This window comes from Anthonomus grandis, chromosome 4 (assembly GCF_022605725.1).
Source record: "Anthonomus grandis grandis chromosome 4, icAntGran1.3, whole genome shotgun sequence".
NCBI classification, from domain to species: Eukaryota; Metazoa; Arthropoda; class Insecta; order Coleoptera; family Curculionidae; genus Anthonomus; species Anthonomus grandis.
The window spans coordinates 28,101,690-28,111,183 of record NC_065549.1 but is presented as its reverse complement, the minus strand read 5'-3'; the positions used below and the strand labels follow the sequence as shown (position 1 = coordinate 28,111,183).

General features: G+C 31.7%; 1 long non-coding RNA gene across 1 annotated transcript in view; it reads right to left on the bottom strand.

Moving 5' to 3' along the window:
• Positions 1-1,768: 1,768 nt before the first annotated feature.
• LOC126735450 (uncharacterized) overlaps positions 1,769-9,494 on the bottom strand; it is a 224,282-nt gene continuing 216,556 nt past the window's right edge. Inside the window, exons 2-3 of the long non-coding RNA XR_007660405.1 lie at positions 3,608-4,003; positions 1,769-1,871 (exon numbers count right to left, since the gene is read on the bottom strand). This is a non-coding gene — a long non-coding RNA (uncharacterized LOC126735450). The remainder of the gene's footprint in view (positions 1,872-3,607; positions 4,004-9,494) is intronic.

Here is a 9,494-nt window from a genome sequence, read left to right as displayed (position 1 = left end):
ATTGAATGATTTTTAGAGTAGAGTTGATGAGGTGTTTGTTGGAGTTTTTTATTATCATTATTTAATAATTCGAATCTGAGTGTGAGTCGGAGCCTAAGTCCATGTGATTTTCATAATTTGGATTAAAAAGAATGTCTTTAATAGTTTTTTTATTTTTTTCTGACATATTTAAAATAGTATGTATGATGTTTTCAATATTTTCAGGGTATGTAGAAGTATGCGATTCAAATTTACTTTGATTGTGAAGTGCACTAGTGCTAGGCATTGGTGAGTTTGTCATGGCTTGTGTATAAACTGTCATATTTTGTTTTTGTGATTTATCCTCTTTTTGGGGTCTTGAATTGGGAAAAATCAGATTTTCTTCATGAGCTTTTTTGTCATATCCTTTATGCATTATTCTCTTTTTTTTAGAATTTTCAGTTAATACTTGTTGGAAAGAACGTTTAATTGGGTCCGATTTGTAATGTTCAGTTCGTCTTTGTGAGGGGGTTATCAAATTATCTTGGGAATTACCTTTATTTTTATTATTATTTTTTATATTGGGAAAGTCATTTGGACGATAGATAAATTCATCTCTCGGAATGTATGTTTTTTTAATACTTTCACTTGCGTCATAGAAAGTTATATTCTCATATGCCATTAATTCTTTAATATTTTTTTGTCGCATATACTCCGGGCATTTTTTATCTGTTGATTTATGATTGTCTTTACAATATAAACATTGTGTATTGCAGGTAGAATGTTCTTCTTCACTATTTTCATTTGTTTCTTTCGCACAATTAAAGCATCTTTCTTTACCCTTGCAATTATTGCGGGTATGTCCAAAACGCAGACATCGAAAACATTGTGTAACTGGTGAAATATAAATGGAAATTGGTCTTTCTAGTCGATAAAAGGTTATTGATTTAGGTAAATACACACCCTTAAATGTAAAAAGTACAGTTCCTGTGGGTTCATAATTTGTTTCGCCATTTTTAATAATTTTACGATTGAGCCTCTTGGCGTCTAATATTTCCACATGACTATTGGTTTTACAACATTTTAGTAGTTCATCCTCACCTATTTCGAGGTCAATTTGCCTTACTAACCCTTTACATGATACAAAGTTAAAAGGTATGAATATTTTATAGCCTTTGTCTAATAGAGTTTTATTTTTCATAAAGTTGTTGGCTGCTTGAAAATTTATAAATTCAACTGAAATCCTATTCAGACCTTTGTTTTTAATACTTTTTAAATCAGTAAAATTTAAGTTAAATATGTCCCTAGCAATCTTAATATTATTGTATCTGCCAACATTGAAACCTAGTTTTTCAGTAGATTCTAAATAAACTATAAATGGTCCAAGATCCTGTTTTGAATAAAAGACCGGTTTTTTGTCAGAAATGCTGAAATTATTTACATTGCTAGTCTGATTATCTGTAGGTATGAGCAGCGTATTTTGGGGGGGGCCGCCCCCCCCATTTTCATTCATTGTTTTAAAGCAGAGAAACTATTAATACAAGCATGCACTAAACTATATATAAAGATGAGAATTGTAAAAAATGAGAGCTGAAGCAAAAATTCGTTTAACAAAAGATTTGCACTTCGAAGTAAGCTCAACTCACCTTTTTGAGACGCCAACACTACACTAAAGATTAGTAGGAAAAACCAAGACACAGCCTCCACGAAAGCCAATCGTCGAATGTTGAAATAGCTGTAGTGTTGTCATCTAACACAAAATAGGGTTAGGTATAGGTATATTATTTTGTTTACATTCGAATCGTGCTTACAATAAATAGTTTATATTTATCGATAGTTTGCCAAAAGTTATTAATTTGTGAGTTGTGAGTTCTTTAGTATATTTGAAGCTTTAAGATATAACTACAAAGGACCTGGGATGATACTTCCTGATACTGATTAAGAAACACTATAACTAACTTTGAGTAATTTACTACTTGGCCTCCTATCCTGTGATTCTTCTTCTTAGAACATTAAATACCTGCATTATACTTATTGCGAAGTGAAGAGGAATTTGACGTCAAAAAAACGTACCATCACTTGGGAAAGTGCAAGTTTTTTTGTGTAAAATTGTGGCAAACAAAGTTCCATTTGTGTGGTGAGCGTGTGAGCGTGGTGATAGTGTTTATATTTACTAGGTACTTTTGACTAATAAACTTGAAAAAGTGCAATTTAGGATAATATGCTGGAGAAACTGGAGGCATATGACTTTAATGAAGTCATATGCCTCAGAGGATATTTGGATTATAAACTATAGTGTTTAAGCTTAAATATAACATACTGAATAACCAAAAGGACTGTAATACACTATATAGTTTTTAATTTACTTATACACACACTTATTGCTATCAAGTAATTTGTGACTAACATTATTTCTGAATTGGTGTCGTAAAAAAGTGCAATGAGTTATTAGTTAATAATATTTATAAGTAGGAAAAGAAACAGGTTCTTAGAGAATATCATATATTACAGCCTTATTTAGATTGAGCCAAGTTTTCATTCATATTGTTGAGTTTTGTCAGGGCTGGAATGTATACAAATTACGGTAACAGTTTACTATCTTATCGACTACCCATTTTCAAGATTTAAAAAAAAAGACAGGTACATAGGATAGTGAATGTCGTATTCATCATAATTTCATTGTCGGAGACCAAAAATTTAATTTTTTTCAATTTTATTTTTTTTTAAATCGTTTAAAAAAAGTGACTATATTAAATAATTACCCTTGGCGTAACAGTTTAATATCCTATCGAACGCCGTTTTTTTGTACGAATTTAAAAAATTAAACAGTTACAAAAGTTAATGTATGTCGTATTTATTATAAATTCGTTGTCGGAGACTCAATCATTGGAAAAAAGAAAATAAAAAATATTAAAATTTTACCCCTGTTCGTTTTTTTTTTGCGCAATCAGTTTTTCTTATGAAAAATTATTATTCACCCAACAGGTCCTTTTTGCACCCAGCGCCTTTTTATATAAAAAAAAATCACTACCAACCCAGCTCAGCCCCAACCAACCCAACCCAGCCCAATACAACTCAACCCAACCATTAAATAGGAAACATATACTAAAAAGAATAATAAGACAGCTATAGAAATTAGTTTTGTTTTTTAATTATTTTTTTTTAACGATTTATCGAATGGTATCACTATTCCATCACCTAAAAAATACTGTAAAATAATAGCGCGATAATTCAGTGTCTCGAAAGGTTTTTTCGGTACGTATTCTGGTAAGTGATTTCCGATTCGTTGTCTCTCTCATCTCAACATAATCGAGTATTTCCGAGCGGTGTGTTATGTGTCGAGACGGGTGCATTCGACACAATCGTCATTCGACATAATGGACATTCGACACAATACCCGCGAAATATTTTAAACGTTCGAGTATGATCGGTTGGGTCTTTTACACGTCAGCCAATTTTTATTCGAAATAGCTGTAGTGTTGTCATCTAACACAAAATAGGGTTAGGTATAGGTATATTATTTTGTTAACATTCGAGTTGTGCTTACAATAATTAGTTTATATTTATTGATAGTTTGCCAAAAGTTATTAATTTGTGAGTTGTGAGTTGTTCAGTATATTTGAAGCTTTAAGATATAACTACAAAGGACCTAGGATGATACTTCCTGATACTGATTAAGAAACACTATAACTAACTTTGTGTAATTTACTACTTGGCCTCCTATCATGTGATTCTTCTTCTTAGAACATTAAATACCTGCATTATACTTATTGCGAAGTGAAGAGGAATTTGACGCCAAAAAAACGTACTATCACTTGGGAAAGTGCAAGTTTTTGATCTTGTGGAAGCATGTTTTTCATTAAAAATTGTGGCAAACAAAGTTCCATTTGACTTGCATAGGTGTGGTGATAGTGTTTATATTTAATACTTTTGACTAATAAACTTGAAAAAGTTCAATTTAGGATAATATGCTGGAGAAACTGGATGATTTTGATGAAGTCATATGCCTCCGAGGATATTTGGATTATAAACTATAGTGTGTCAGCTTAAATATAACATACTGAATAACCAAAAGGATTGTAATAGACTATACAGTTTTTAATTTATTTATACACACACTTATTACTATCAAGTAATTTGTGACTAACATTATTTCTGAATTGGTGTTGTAAAAAAGTGCAATGAGTTATTAGTTAATAATATTTATAAGTAGGAAAAGAAACAGGTTCTTAGAGAATATCATATATTACAGCCTTATTTAGATTGAGCCAAGTTTTCATTCATATTGTTGAGTTTTGTCAGGGCTGGAATGTATACAAATTACGGTAACAGTTTACTATCTTATCGACTACCCATTTTCAAGATTAAAAAAAAAGACAGGTACGTAGGATAGTGAATGTCGTATTCATCATAATTTCATTGTCGGAGACCAAAAATTTCAATTTAATTTTTTTTTAAATCGTTTAAAAAAAAAGTGACTATATTAAATAATTATCCCTGGCGTAACAGTTTACTATTCTATCGAACGCCGTTTTTTTGTACAAATTTAAAAAATTAAACAGTTACGAAAGTTAATGTATGTCGTAATTATTATAAATTCGTTGTCGGAGACTCAATCATTTGATTTTGATCAGTTTTTCTTACGAAAAATGATTATTCACCCAACAGGTCCTTTTTGCACCCAGCGCCTTTTTATATTAAAAAAATCACTACCAACCCAGCTCAGCCCCAACCAACCCAACCCAACCCCGATAATTCAGTGTCGCGAAAGAATTTTTCGGTACGTATTCTGGTAAGTGATTTCCGATTTGTTGTCTCTCTCGTCTCAACATAATCGAGTATTTCCGAGCGGTGTGTTATGTGTCGAGGTCACCCTGTTCGGGCGCTCGCGGAGTCGCTTCGGGGGAAGCTTCGGGAGTGTGTCGAATGTCCATTGTGTTATTTGCCTGTTTTCCAACACACCGCTCGGAAATACTCGATTATGTTGAGACGAGAGAGACAACAAATCGGAAATCACTTACCAGAATACGTACCGAAAAATTCTTTCGCGACACTGAATTATCGGGGTTGGGTTGGGTTGGTTGGGGCTGAGCTGGGTTGGTAGTGATTTTTTTAATATAAAAAGGCGCTGGGTGCAAAAAGGACCTGTTGGGTGAATAATCATTTTTCGTAAGAAAAACTGATCAAAATCAAATGATTGAGTCTCCGACAACGAATTTATAATAATTACGACATACATTAACTTTCGTAACTGTTTAATTTTTTAAATTTGTACAAAAAAACGGCGTTCGATAGAATAGTAAACTGTTACGCCAGGGATAATTATTTAATATAGTCACTTTTTTTTTAAACGATTTAAAAAAAAATTAAATTGAAATTTTTGGTCTCCGACAATGAAATTATGATGAATACGACATTCACTATCCTACGTACCTGTCTTTTTTTTTAATCTTGAAAATGGGTAGTCGATAAGATAGTAAACTGTTACCGTAATTTGTATACATTCCAGCCCTGACAAAACTCAACAATATGAATGAAAACTTGGCTCAATCTAAATAAGGCTGTAATATATGATATTCTCTAAGAACCTGTTTCTTTTCCTACTTATAAATATTATTAACTAATAACTCATTGCACTTTTTTACAACACCAATTCAGAAATAATGTTAGTCACAAATTACTTGATAGTAATAAGTGTGTGTATAAATAAATTAAAAACTGTATAGTCTATTACAATCCTTTTGGTTATTCAGTATGTTATATTTAAGCTGACACACTATAGTTTATAATCCAAATATCCTCGGAGGCATATGACTTCATCAAAATCATCCAGTTTCTCCAGCATATTATCCTAAATTGAACTTTTTCAAGTTTATTAGTCAAAAGTATTAAATATAAACACTATCACCACACCTATGCAAGTCAAATGGAACTTTGTTTGCCACAATTTTTAATGAAAAACATGCTTCCACAAGATCAAAAACTTGCACTTTCCCAAGTGATAGTACGTTTTTTTGGCGTCAAATTCCTCTTCACTTCGCAATAAGTATAATGCAGGTATTTAATGTTCTAAGAAGAAGAATCACATGATAGGAGGCCAAGTAGTAAATTACACAAAGTTAGTTATAGTGTTTCTTAATCAGTATCAGGAAGTATCATCCTAGGTCCTTTGTAGTTATATCTTAAAGCTTCAAATATACTGAACAACTCACAACTCACAAATTAATAACTTTTGGCAAACTATCAATAAATATAAACTAATTATTGTAAGCACAACTCGAATGTTAACAAAATAATATACCTATACCTAACCCTATTTTGTGTTAGATGACAACACTACAGCTATTTCGAATAAAAATTGGCTGACGTGTAAAAGACCCAACCGATCATACTCGAACGTTTAAAATATTTCGCGGGTATTGTGTCGAATGTCCATTATGTCGAATGACGATTGTGTCGAATGCACCCGTCTCGACACATAACACACCGCTCGGAAATACTCGATTATGTTGAGATGAGAGAGACAACGAATCGGAAATCACTTACCAGAATACGTACCGAAAAAACCTTTCGAGACACTGAATTATCGCGCTATTATTTTACAGTATTTTTTAGGTGATGGAATAGTGATACCATTCGATAAATCGTTAAAAAAAAATAATTAAAAAACAAAACTAATTTCTATAGCTGTCTTATTATTCTTTTTAGTATATGTTTCCTATTTAATGGTTGGGTTGAGTTGTATTGGGCTGGGTTGGGTTGGTTGGGGCTGAGCTGGGTTGGTAGTGATTTTTTTTTATATAAAAAGGCGCTGGGTGCAAAAAGGACCTGTTGGGTGAATAATAATTTTTCATAAGAAAAACTGATTGCGCAAAAAAAAAACGAACAGGGGTAAAATTTTAATATTTTTTATTTTCTTTTTTCCAATGATTGAGTCTCCGACAACGAATTTATAATAAATACGACATACATTAACTTTTGTAACTGTTTAATTTTTTAAATTCGTACAAAAAAACGGCGTTCGATAGGATATTAAACTGTTACGCCAAGGGTAATTATTTAATATAGTCACTTTTTTAAACGATTTAAAAAAAAATAAAATTGAAAAAAATTAAATTTTTGGTCTCCGACAATGAAATTATGATGAATACGACATTCACTATCCTATGTACCTGTCTTTTTTTTTAAATCTTGAAAATGGGTAGTCGATAAGATAGTAAACTGTTACCGTAATTTGTATACATTCCAGCCCTGACAAAACTCAACAATATGAATGAAAACTTGGCTCAATCTAAATAAGGCTGTAATATATGATATTCTCTAAGAACCTGTTTCTTTTCCTACTTATAAATATTATTAACTAATAACTCATTGCACTTTTTTACGACACCAATTCAGAAATAATGTTAGTCACAAATTACTTGATAGCAATAAGTGTGTGTATAAGTAAATTAAAAACTATATAGTGTATTACAGTCCTTTTGGTTATTCAGTATGTTATATTTAAGCTTAAACACTATAGTTTATAATCCAAATATCCTCTGAGGCATATGACTTCATTAAAGTCATATGCCTCCAGTTTCTCCAGCATATTATCCTAAATTGCACTTTTTCAAGTTTATTAGTCAAAAGTACCTAGTAAATATAAACACTATCACCACGCTCACACGCTCACCACACAAATGGAACTTGTTTGCCACAATTTTACACAAAAAAACTTGCACTTTCCCAAGTGATGGTACGTTTTTTTGACGTCAAATTCCTCTTCACTTCGCAATAAGTATAATGCAGGTATTTAATGTTCTAAGAAGAAGAATCACAGGATAGGAGGCCAAGTAGTAAATTACCTCAAAGTTAGTTATAGTGTTTCTTAATCAGTATCAGGAAGTATCATCCCAGGTCCTTTGTAGTTATATTCTTAAAGCTTCAAATATACTAAAGAACTCACAACTCACAAATTAATAACTTTTGGCAAACTATCGATAATATAAACTATTTATTGTAAGCACGATTCGAATGTAAACAAATAATATACCTATACCTAACCCTATTTTGTGTTAGATGACAACACTACAGCTATTTCAACATTCGACGATTGGCTTTCGTGGAGGCTGTGTCTTGGTTTTTTCCTACTAATCTTTAGTGTAGTGTTGGCGTCTCAAAAAGGTGAGTTGAGCTTACTTCGAAGTGCAAATCTTTTGTTAAACGAATTTTTGCTTCAGCTCTCATTTTTTACAATTCTCATCTTTATATATAGTTTAGTGCATGCTTGTATTAATAGTTTCTCTGCTTTAAAACAATGAATGAAAATGGGGGGGGCGGCCCCCCCCAAAATACGCTGCTCATACCTACAGATAATCAGACTAGCATGTAAATAATTTCAGCATTTCTGACAAAAAACCGGTCTTTTATTCAAAACAGGATCTTGGACCATTTATAGTTTATTTAGAATCTACTGAAAAAACTAGGTTTCAATGTTGGCAGATACAATAATATTAAGATTGCTAGGGACATATTTAACTTAAATTTTACTGATTTAAAAAGTATTAAAAACAAAGGTCTGAATAGGATTTCAGTTGAATTTATAAATTTTCAAGCAGCCAACAACTTTATGAAAAATAAAACTCTATTAGACAAAGGCTATAAAATATTCATACCTTTTAACTTTGTATCATGTAAAGGGTTAGTAAGGCAAATTGACCTCGAAATAGGTGAGGATGAACTACTAAAATGTTGTAAAACCAATAGTCATGTGGAAATATTAGACGCCAAGAGGCTCAATCGTAAAATTATTAAAAATGGCGAAACAAATTATGAACCCACAGGAACTGTACTTTTTACATTTAAGGGTGTGTATTTACCTAAATCAATAACCTTTTATCGACTAGAAAGACCAATTTCCATTTATATTTCACCAGTTACACAATGTTTTCGATGTCTGCGTTTTGGACATACCCGCAATAATTGCAAGGGTAAAGAAAGATGCTTTAATTGTGCGAAAGAAACAAATGAAAATAGTGAAGAAGAACATTCTACCTGCAATACACAATGTTTATATTGTAAAGACAATCATAAATCAACAGATAAAAAATGCCCGGAGTATATGCGACAAAAAAATATTAAAGAATTAATGGCATATGAGATATAACTTTCTATGACGCAAGTGAAAGTATTAAAAAAACATACATTCCGAGAGATGAATTTATCTATCGTCCAAATGACTTTCCCAATATAAAAAATAATAATAAAAATAAAGGTAATTCCCAAGATAATTTGATAACCCCCTCACAAAGACGAACTGAACATTACAAATCGGACCCAATTAAACGTTCTTTCCAACAAGTATTAACTGAAAATTCTAAAAAAAAGAGAATAATGCATAAAGGATATGACAAAAAAGCTCATGAAGAAAATCTGATTTTTCCCAATTCAAGACCCCAAAAAGAGGATAAATCACAAAAACAAAATATGACACTCTCACGAGATGTGTAAACTCACCAATGCCTAGCACTAGTGCACACTCTCACGAGATGTGT